This window comes from Rattus rattus, chromosome 7, assembly GCF_011064425.1.
Source record: "Rattus rattus isolate New Zealand chromosome 7, Rrattus_CSIRO_v1, whole genome shotgun sequence".
NCBI classification, from domain to species: Eukaryota; Metazoa; Chordata; class Mammalia; order Rodentia; family Muridae; genus Rattus; species Rattus rattus.
In genome coordinates, this window is record NC_046160.1 from 34,747,417 (window position 1) to 34,759,872 (window position 12,456).

General features: G+C 36.1%; 1 pseudogene; it reads left to right on the top strand.

The window, feature by feature from the left end:
- The first annotated feature begins 2,775 nt into the window (after nt 1–2,775).
- Nucleotides 2,776–12,456, top strand: part of LOC116906032 — a 162,159-nt pseudogene continuing 152,478 nt past the window's right edge.

Here is a 12,456-nt window from a genome sequence, read left to right on the forward strand (position 1 = left end):
CGTGCTGTACAGCTGTTTGTGTTTCTGGAATCATCTCACCCACGTCAGGTACAGTTATAATATATTGTATCTATACATGAATATATATGTGTATATTCTCATTGTATCTCATTTTAAAAGGAATGGCCCTGATCAGTTGATATATTTGAGTATTGAGTTATCAAGCAGTAGCATGATTTGAGAGGGATTAGTAGATGTGGCCCTATTGGAGGAAGTGTGTCACTGGGAGTGAATTTTGAGGTTTCAAAAGCCTGTGCGCTTTCCCTCTCTCTCTCTCTCTCTCTCTCTCTCTCTCTCTCTCTCTCTCTCTCTCTCTCTCTCTCTCTCTTCTCTCTCTCTCTTCTCTCTCTCCTCTCTCTCCCTGACTTTTGATCTAGATGCAGCTCTTAGTTATGTCTCCAGCACCACACCCACCTGCCACCATGGACCCTGTGATAAAAATAGACTAAGCCTTTGCAACTGAAGGAGAGACTCCAGTTACATACATGACTTTCCTTATAGACGTTGTCATGGTCATTGTGTCTCTTCATAGTAATAAAACAATGACTTAGACACGGATTCTTTTTAATGATTGTGATTCAGAGTATTAAGTAAAAATATCCATCCGTATCCCATTCAAGAAAAGGAATGTGCTAGAATATCAATATCTGTCATTCATTAATTCCAGAAGAATTGATTAATTTTTTTTAAAAAATCCTAAATCTTCAACTTTCTTACTGGTAAAATAAAGACAATAAATAATATGTAATCCATGAATCTCTTAGGGGAAAATATACATACAACACCCCACTGGAAAGTTCTTAATGTTAGAAGAGTCACTTAGATCATGTCAATTTACTCTTCCTGATTTTCCTCTAGGTTCTTTTGAGTTTATTCGAAATGACTTTAGTGCTTCATTTTCTCTGTAAATAATGAGATGTACTTACTTTATTTTTTCCTATTGGGAAGAAGCATTAAATGCCTTTGAGGCTCCACTGGTTTCTCCAAAGGAGTCCACTTACTTATTAGTGGTGGGGAGCCTGTTTTGTGGGTCAATGTTGGTTCTGTTCCCATGGAGAATAGTCAATCACCGTAGGTCGGAGGCAGTCTGTGCCTTAAGGCTGGGGCAGAATTAAGTACTGTCATGCTCTGATTCCATGTGGTTTTGTTTGCCTGTTTCTTTCTTTGTAATGTGAGGTAGAGTTCTAAAATGAATGCACAAATGTTCAGGCTGTTCATAAAAAAACACTTTTTCTAACATATGTGACATGAGAGAGACATTTCTCCAGGTTCTGCAGTATTGTAATGAATTTATGAGGATCATTAGAAATTATCTTACTGATACAATGAACCATACACATGTCTGCTTGTCTTGAAAACACACATTGTCTTTTTCAAACCTCTGATGATATCTCTGGTCACTTCATTGAGGTGCTCTCCTATGGAATCAGAGACCAAAATCTATATACTAAGCTTATCCTCAGTTATAATCTTGCCTTTAAATTAGACCCAGATACTGAATCGCAGTAGCTTGTTGCTGATTTGGTTCAAAGCATTTCTGATACTTACTGTCTCATATAATCTGGCCTCCTGTGATATAATTTTCCCAGTCTTAGCTTTACAGTGACAACAAAGTTGTTTCTATCCATTCTAAACGCAAATATCTACTTCAATATTCTTTATGAGAAATCTTTCCATCTTTATGCCACCATTTTTAAAATAAATATCCCATTTTAGAGCTGAATACCGTGTACAATTAGTCGTGTGTTTCTGTGTTATTCAGTACCTACTACAAAAAAGTAGTCTTTGCTAAGCACTGAGGGACACACCAATCTATAGATATAACAAGGCATTAACATTCATATATATAACTAGGCCTGTTCAGCCTGGTGAATATTAAGTTTCATTCAGGGGCTGTGGCCTGTCAATCACAGGTTCTGGCCTCAATAACTGTGCCATGTACTTACTCTTATGGTATTCATGACACCATTGCACCCTGAGCTCATCTTTCCAGGAAACTTGTTGTGAGAGCTCACCAACCTCTAACAATGTTCTCTGCTAAGCATCCCCAGCACTAAAAAATAAAAGAATTAGCCACTAGAGATGGGTTACCAGTTCAAACAGCCTGGTTTCTCTTAACTCATATGTGGTATCTGTCTTACTGTCATGAACCAGGCATTTCAAGAAAATAAACCCTATAAAAACAGGCCAACAGTTTCAAAAGAGGTAACCTATTCCTCAGAACTAGGAAAGAAATCAGAGAGAGTTCAAAATACATACTGTATTAAAGTATAAAATTACAAGATGTCCTAATAAAAATATATTTCCCTAATTAAAAAAGAAGCCAAGTACAATCCATTGAACTTCAGTGGTTAGGTATAGAGTATGGGACTGGCGGGTGAGCGTGAACATATAGATAGCTCTGGAAAAGGGAAGTAAGAGACAGTTATGCATGTATGGAGGGGGCTGGAATCAAGTGAGGAAAAGAGAAGATAGGGATGAGGGAGTAATTATTGTGAGAAACAGCTAAAATTGAGAACTACTAAGAAATAGTATGGAAACATAATACAGAAGACGTTTCCTAAAATTCATACATGTTTAAAGGCAATCTAAATGAAATCATCAAATAATGGGTGAGAAAAAGCCCCAATTGGACATGCATCTCACATCACCAAATGAAGTTTCCAATAAAAAGTACATGTTACATCAGAGATGTGGACATAATAGGCCCCATATTAATCCTCCAAAATCCAGGCTGTTGCCATGAATATAGGCTGCTCTTTACATATTGACAGCATGGACCTATTGCTGAACACAACACTTGTACAACTTACTGAACATGGAGAAGTCAAGCCTGTGCCTACAAAGAGCCTTCACCTTTTTGTTCTAGCATCTTCGATACAGGCAGGTAATTGCAAGCTACCAAAGGAGAAATGTAAATACCAATTCAGTTACATCCCCTTCCATCCAAAATAGTGTCCTGATGCAAGTTATACTCCTGCAATCATGACACAGTGCTTGCTGTAGTAACCAACAAATCATAGAACTTGGCTTGAGGCCCACTCTATGAGATGGAACCCATACCTAACACTGCTTATGTGACTAAAACCTGAGACTTGACAGCCCAGGGACTTAGGTTAAAACCAAATATTATTGTTCTACTAAAAGAATGGAGCAATAAAATGCCGCATAATGACATTCTGCTACACTCATAGAACAGTGCATTGCTCGGCCTTCATCAAAGAGGCTTTCCCTATTGTAGTAAAACATTAATTGGGGGCCCCACTCTAGGTCATTTAGTTCCCAAAATAGAAGACACAACACATTTATATTTATACTAAGGATTAAAAGCACTAGAGCTTGGCAGATCTCAACCCTCTCTTCTATTTTATCTATTTCTTTATCATTAGCTCCAAGATATCACTTGCCATGTTCCTCCTGGTTGGCTCCTACTCCAGCAGGCCAGCCGTTATGATGTACCTACTCTGTAGTGCCTTTTTCTTTCCTCCTCTCCCTCTTCCAAGTGAACCAAAGGCCTGCATGCCTCACTTCTGCTCAGCTATAGGCTGTCAGGATCTTTATACAACCAATAGTTTTAAATTAAGGAGCAAGGTTATATAGAATCATTTTGAGTGTGTGTAGACCTCCTGGACCTGAGGATCTCCTCATCACAGGTAACCAGATCTTGAGAGCTAGTACTTAGCCTTACGATACACAGCAACAGACCAAACCTCAACATCCCTCTGCAGCAGATGGGAACAACTACGGAGACCCACAGCTAGATAATGTGCAGACATTGAGAGGCCTTGGAAGACTCAACACTAAGTGGGATGACTGCATCAAATCCTTCCCCTCAGGGTCAACCTGTGGAAGAGGAGACAGGACGCATGTACGAGGCAGAAAGGATGGAAGACACCTAGAAATAAGGTCCTCTACATCAGCAGAATAGAAACACATACGGAACTCAGATTGAGGCAGCACAGGTCTGCACAAGATGGCGTCCTAGAATTAAAGGAAGCGGACCCTGCCCCTATCCTTAACCCAGAAGCTTTCTCCAATTGATATCCACTTACAGATGAAAATTTCATTTTAGTCCAGGGAGTCTCACTAAGGAAACAAAATACTATTAAGTGTAGGCTACAAACCCAACAGTGGATGACAAACACAAAATTAATGCACTGGCTTCTTTTGGAGGTCCCTTGTCACAAAGTAGATATTCTTTTTCTCCCTACAACTTTCGATTTTTAAGTTCTATTTTATTTTATTTTATTATACAGTTTTATCTCTTTTTAATTGTACAAGTCCTTTGGATGATATTAGACCTTCCAGTTTAATGTTCTTAAGGATTCCTGAGTGTGTGAATAAGTTAGCCTCTGAGCCTACATCTGTTTCTTGTGTCTTTTCTTGTGCTGTTTTGGTTTGGTTTGTCCTATTCTGATGTCTTTATTTTTGTTTTATCTTACTATATTTTATCCTGTTTTATTTTTTGTTATCCCTTAGAAGACAGTTTGTTTGCTAATGGGAATCAAAAAGGGGTTGGATCTGGATGAGAGGAAGAGAAAACAGAACTAGGAGGAATCAAAGGAAAAGAAACTATAGTTGGGATATACTATGTGATTTAAAAAAAATCTTCTCAATAAAAGGAAACATATCAAAGTATATATATCATTAAACCTAGGGCAAATATTTCCGTTATCCACGATCAATCTGAAATAAAGTTTCTGTTCTACTAGAGAATGGTTGCTATATAAATGTGGAACATAGGATTCAGTCGCTCTGGAGAATTGAGTTGTTTCTGTGTGAGAATAAAAAATTGCCAAGTAGAAATGTCACTTCTTTCCTTGCCCCTTCATCTCCGCACTGAAGTAGTTTTGCTTTTACATTTCATGGTTTCTAGCGGAGTGGCTGTTAAAGGTTTCTGTTTGTTTTGTTTCTAAGAGGAATGAAAATTGTAGGGAGAAAAAAAAACCTGCCTTGTGAAGCTTAGTAAGGGAGGGATTTACACAAAAGGAAAGTCCTCCCTAAGGGACTCTCAGAAACTTGCTTGATGAGAATTACAGCCAGAGGAGTGCACAAGCTGGACTCCAAGCCAACAATGCAGAGTTTACACATGTGTGCTTTGCACATAGTAAGGACAACGCTTATGTTCATAAACACTATAACAACAAACTATTTTAACATTATTTCTGACTCGGATATTATTCCATTTATTAGCATTGTCAGTTTGATATGATATTTGGTATTGAATATTTCTAGATGTTTACAAAAGAATGTAGTGAAAGGAAAATGAAAATAGATCTGTAAGGAAGCAGCAGAACTGAGCTTCTCAGTATCCTGTGTATCTCAGCATCACACAATTTCACTACTAAGGTAATTGTTATTCCTATTTTTAATTCTATCTTATGCATTTCCTTATCACTTGCCCCAGTATTGTGAATTTTCATTTTAAAAATCTGTTCCAAATCATTGCGGATTATCATATATATAGAACTTGCCTCAAAATTACCATAACTCCAGTGTTGGTATTGACAGCCCCATTTTGTTCAGAAATAACTATTCAAACTTATTACATTGGAAATAACAAACCTGGGCTGCAAAAGTCACTCAATGGGTGGGACTGCTTACAGTGGCAATATGAAAACTGTGCTTTGGTCTATGTCAGACAGGGAAAATCACAATTGGTCATGTTCACCTGTATCTGAAGACAATGTTGTTCAAAGCAATATAACACAATTTAAGTCTGCAGCAATAAATTAGAATAAAGCAACGGCAAAACAACAAAAGCAGCATCAGAAATAATTCTCAAGAGCCTGAAGACGGCTTTATGAAGTTAGGTTATTCGAGGGCTTAACTACTTAAGACTTCAAATGTCATAGATGTGCAGGGCAAATACATAGATTCTACACACACACACACACACACACACACACACACTGAGCTACATATAAACTAAGCTCTGCAGAACATTTATATTTTAGACATTTCCTTTTATAGACTTCCTATCTGGACTTTAGCAATACATATGCTTCTCAAGCGTCCTTCAAAATCCATGTATTCATTCACAATATCAAAGACGCTATACTCACTAATGACACACTTATTGTTGCACATTTTATTTTACCTTAATCAACTGATTTATATTTATTTTTAGGAGCAAATATTTTTGCTCAGTAACATATTATTAACATAGGGACTGCCTTGTGGCTTTGATCTGGTGATGGCAATTATTCCTCAAATTTTACAATTATATTAACATCGAAACAATGTTTATTAACCAAAGCTAGGCTATGATTATTTTCATCCTTAAGAAGACTCTTCTGGGTTACTATGTAGGAACTATCACTAGTCATTGAACCAAATTTTATGGTTATTTTCCTACCAAAAAAGCACCATAATCCTTACTTGTAGCTGTCTTGTAGAATGCATCAGACAACAGAGCCAGAATTACCTAACTGCCTATCACATGCAAAGTTTTAAAATATTGAAGTTGAATATAGTTTGAATCTTAGATGTGATTAGGTTCAAATATTTAACTTTACAGACTGATAACCTTGTTCCATGGTGATGGACCTGATGTTAGAATCCTGAGGAATTATGTTATAAGAAGAAAACAAAAGACGACTGTAGAAAGAGAGAGGAAACTGACTTTCCCTCTCCTGAAAGCTATTAAGTGCTAGCTGCTTCTTATCCAGAAGTGAGACTTCATATTTTCCTCCCTCCTCTGTGTGGAAACTGCCTGGCTTGTTCTTATATGGTTCTTATGCATGTTATTATAACCACTGTGTTTGATGTGTCCATAAAACAGTTTCCATGTTGCTATCCAGTACCTTTGGGTGATAATGACAATTTTCATTCCAATTTCAGCATTTTAAGAGAGCTTCAAGCAGTGCCAGGGAAAGACCAAAACATGGTATTAGAGGCAGGGTTACCTGAAGTAGTGGTAATTCTTCAATTGATTACCAACCAAGCAGAGCTCCCAGGGACTAAACCACCATCCAAAGAGTACACATGGTTAGACCCATGGCTCCAGTTGCGTATAGCAGAATATGGCCTTGTTGGGCACCAATGGGAGGAGAAGCCCTTGGTCCTGTCGAGGCTGGACCCTCCAGAGTAGGGGGATGTCAGGGAGGGGAGGCAGGAAGGGGTGGGTGGTTGGGTGGAGGACCACACTCATAGAGGAAGGTTGAGGGATGATGGGATTGGGGGTTTATGGATGGGAAACCTGGAAAGAGGATAACATTGGAAATGTAAATTTAAAAAATCGAATTTTAAAAAAAAAGAAGTAATATCTGCCAGGTTCAGGACGCACAGTGAACTATGAGACACATAAACCTGTAGAACTGGTGATAACTTTGGAGAATAATGATTGGATTTCATGTCAATGTATTTGTCCAAAACACTGATTTCTGCAAGCTGAACTCTGGGACTATGGGGTGATGTCAAGGTCAGTAAATCTTTTGTAGTAAACAGAGTGAAAACAAAGGAAAGTTTGTATAGGCATATGTGTACACGTGTTTCTGTATTTTAATATGTGCAAGTGTATTTTGGTAAGTTAATAAGTACACATGCATTTCTGTGTGCTAATATATTCACGTGTGTTTATGGATGTTAATATTTGCACATGTACTTAATGTTAATATTTGTCTAAGTATTCTACTGGTTATGTCCTTATAAACTCATGGCAGAGTCTTGAACATTCTATTTTGGGCTTTAGAAATGGCTCAGGGGTTAAGAGCATTGACTGCTCTTCCAGAGGTCCTGAGTTCAATTCCCAGCAACCACATGGTGGCTTACAACCATCTGTAATGAGATCTGGTGCCCTTTTCCAGTGTGTCTGAAGACAGCTACAGTATACTCATATAAGTAAAAGTTAATTTTAAAAAAATTAAAAAAAGAAAATTCTATTTTGGTAAAATATACACATGGGCATTTTTCTTACATTTAAGATAGGGGCTTTGAAAGCATTTTATGATTCAATTAAATAATTCTAGGTATATAATATATGAAAATTTCACATGCCATATTGCCATTATTATTAAGTTTAAAACATTTTCTACTTTACATTTTGAGTTTTCATTTAATTGCTTCAGAAGCCTATCGCTTTATTTCCATGAAGTTAAGCATCATCTCTAATATTTATTTCTAGGTTACTTGTACTGAAATCATGAAATATACTTTGCATGATGCCAACATTTGAAATAGGACAAAATCTTTATAGGTTAGAACATGGTTAATTAATTAAATGTTAAGGAAGAGCCATAAGCAGAAAAAATACTTGCAATGCCTTGCCATTTTAGGATACCATACTATAAATAAGGCAGTTAAATACATGAGTTGATTTTATTTAAATTTTTTATTTTATTCTCTAAATTTATTGCATATTTTTAAATATTTATTTTGTTATTTTATTGACAGTGCTTAAATATCCTTATATGTCATATTGGAATAAATACAAGTAATTTAAAACTGTCCAATAATTATTTAGAATAAATTTTATCTCATGTATTTGTATTCTGCATTTATTTTGCATATTGTGGAAATGCATAGTTTAGAACTATGTATTACATCATTAGATACCATCATTCTAAACTGCAACAAAACATGAAAAAATTGGGTCTCTTGTTTAAAAGTGAGTTTCTGATCACACACTGGACATCATTCCCCTTCTCTTGTACGGTAACCACTATTTTATTGCTGTTTATATTATAATAACAATTAATGCAATTAGTTAATACAACTAATTTGTATACAATTACCTGTACTCTACAATTACTTTGTTTTAATTATTATTTATCTGTCTATAAACATTGCCTCAAATGACAGAACTGCAATTGTAAAGATTGTGTAGAAGGCTAATGAGTGTGGCTACCCATTTTAGAAATCTACTCAAACTTTGATGTATAATCATATAGATTCCATTTCTTCATGATTATAACTAATGCTATTATGAACATAAAAGGGTGGCAACAACTTGATTTCAATTCATTTGATTTGATTTCTGTGATGGGATTTCTGAAAGATAGAGCTAAGAGAAACTAAGTCATTGGAGTGTCCATTGTACACTTTAAAAAAAAGTGTTTAAAGTTCAATGTGATCAGCATGCCTTCTTTCTATAAGGTTTAGTGTATGTGTGTGTGTGCATTTGTGTGTGTGTGTGTGCATTTGTGTGTGTGTGTGCGTGTGTGTGCATGCGTGTGTGCGTGTGTGTGCGCATGCGCATCTACCTGAGTATATATTTGTGGTATGTTCCTTTCAGGGTGGGAATTTAGAGGCCAAAGGACAATCAAGGATTCAGTTCTCTCCTTCTTAGGGATCAAGCTCAAGTCCTCAGGCTTGGAAGCAAACACCTTTAACCTCTTTGACTACCTAGCCATTTGCTGGACCACAGCAGGTCTAACTGTTTACACTCTTGTTTGCTTCACTTTCAAACTCTTGGAAGAAAGTTTAAAACTGATTGCCTACTTTTAAATGTAAAAAAAAAAAGTAGTGGTTCTTCATCATCAGATTTAGTCTACCATATAGGACAATGAACTTGTAACTTTGTGTGTATGTGTTCATTAGTGTCAGAGACAATGCCACCCTGACTAGTCATTTCATGATTATAAATATGCTATCTCCTTTAAAATGATCTTAGTAGAGTAAAATAGTTGTAATAAAAGTGCTTTTATCTACACATTTACTGCTGGAATATATTTTAAAATGTGACATAGTGAATGAATGTTTTTCATATTGATTTTTATAAATACACACACACACACACACACACACACACACAATGTCACTGGTTAAATTTTACAATTCTAGCTAAAATGTGAAAAGTATGATTATTTGCAGTCATAGCATAAGACCCAGAGTTCGAATGCCAGCATCTATGTAAAACTCGGCATGATCATGTGCCCATTACCCTAGCATTTTACAATAAGGACAAGCAGATCCTTAGAACTCACTAGCTCGGTAGCATAGTTGAACCAGTAAGCTTCAAAGTCAATGTGAACACATAACATAATCTCCCAGCTTCCTCTTCCTCTTCTGTACTCATAAGAGTGCACATCGGCCAACATATGCAACACACACATACACAAATGACATGGCAATCACACAACCATACATGGGTACAATTGCACACAGTCACACAATCTCACACACAATCACACAGATACACAAAGACACACAGAAAACAAACAAAAAAGTGAAAAAAGGAATAAGAAAGAGCATACATCTAGCAGTGGGAAACATTATTATTAGGAATTGTTGAAATGTTAGATACTAAGTTGGAAAAGTTTCCTGCAAATAAAATAAGGTAAGGGGGGTCTGTGAAGAGAAATGTCCAATAAAATTTTATATAATAATTACATGTCATTTAAATTGCACAAAACCAACCATGCTGAAGTATTTGTAGTTGAATATTGTAATCAGCTACAGTTCTGTGATGTTTATATGCGCTTCTTCACTAGCTGCTTTGCAACTAGCCTGAGCATATTCATTGTTACAAAATCAAATTAAATGCTTGGTTTTCAAGCCCTGTTATTTAGAGGCGAAGTGATATGCTGTCAATCATGTCAGACCCTTGAAAATAAAGACATAAAGAAGTAATTAACACAGATAGTCACAATCTCATGCATACATATAAGAACTAGTCTGTGCGTCTTACTTGTGTGAAGCAATGTAAAGTAAAAGGAAATAAGCTATGCTTTAAGGGTAGAATGGTGAATGTACCTATATTTGACCTCCAGATAGAGAGGTCTTATGATCAGGTGTTTGAGGTACAAAGAGAGTTCAAGGCCACAGTAGGGCTACAGGAGACCTTGTCTCAAAAAACAAACAAACAAACAAAAAAACCAAAACCAAAATCAAAAAACAAAAAACAAACAAACAAAAAAAACCGAAAAAAAACCAAATCAAACAAAAGGCATAAATAATAAGTTACATTTTAAAACACCTACCACAATTATCAGATTTTCATGGCAATTTATACATGTATTTTTAATATCAAAGGGTTCAGTTGGCTTTTCTAAGGAACGCAGAAAGCTCTGTTAATCTTGGCACTGTGGGGGAAAGGTAATGAAACCTGAGGAGTTTCTTGAGATTTTTAAATCCTTCCTTTTTTTTTCTGTGATCATTTATTCATCAAAGATTTGACTACTCATATGGAAATTTCAATAAACCATGTGAGCTAATGTTCATTACAGATTTTTATGTGCTCGACTTTTAAAGAACAGCACAGGTACCAAACAGTTTAGTATTCACAGCGAAGTCTTAAGAAATTGCTCCTTTATATCCATCTTACGGATGGCGATACTGAAAATCAGGGCAGTTTGGCAGTTTCTTGGAGCTCATTCATTTAGTAAAGGCTGAGCAATTTTACCCTAAGGCACTGCTACTGGGAACCACATTACTACTACAGTATATACAGCCTTGTTTACCACGCACAGCTGGGTGAGGACATTTCAATTTCTAGATAAAACAAAAACTTTAAGCTTATTTTATTGTCCTCATATGCCTTTGTATTTCCTGACTGAAGCCCACACAAAATTTATTAGATACAAATGAATCTTATAAGCTTTGCAAATGGTAATGTCAGTAAATTTTTAAAATATGCTTTTAAAAATAAACAAAAAGAAAACCACTCAAGTTGGAACCCAGTTGTTAATGCATCTTTTAATATTAGGACTAGGAAGCAGCATTCACCCTAGTAGAAATACTTTCATTAAGGGTATGCGCTTAAAGGAGTTATAAAATACTTCACTGGAGTGATGGGTAATTGGCATTAGATTTTTATTCCAGTCATCTGGTACTAGTAGATGCCATCTCTAATAAAATTGGTTTCACTTACCCACTTAGTTAAAAAGCATGCTATTTAGTTTTTGTTTATTTTCAATTTAATATAATTTATATTTTATTACTTTAAAAGCCTGGGTAAAAGGATCCATCAATTATAAGCTGCGAATTTAGGATTGGAGTGCAGTCTAGCTTGGCATTGGTTTGAATGCTTTTTTAAAAAATTCTTGTTCATGATTTGATAATAAGTTAAACTACAAAGATAATCCATAACAATCCAAGTGTCTTTGTCCCTGTATAGAAATTCCACCCTGAAGGTTTGCCAGTGCTGTTGTGAACTGAAGATATATGGAGTTCTATTTCTATGGAACTGAACCTCCCCAAGTCTTTGTAGTACTTATCATGACTTCTTTTCTACTCGTAGATGAGATGTCCTCTTTGGAGATATCAATGGTTCTTCAGAAACATCTATTAGCTGCAAAGCACAAAGAGAGTCACAGGTAGACACCATAAGTATGAGTTGGATGAATCATTTTCAAAGGGAATGGAGTCGAAACCAGATATTGAGAGAGCAAGATATTCCATGTACCCGGAAGCCCTCCTTTCCCCAATTACTGGCTCCTCATCCCTGAATTACCAGCACTGTAATCTCTCCACACAACTGTTTTCCCTTTTAATTCAGTATAGTTTTGCACAAAG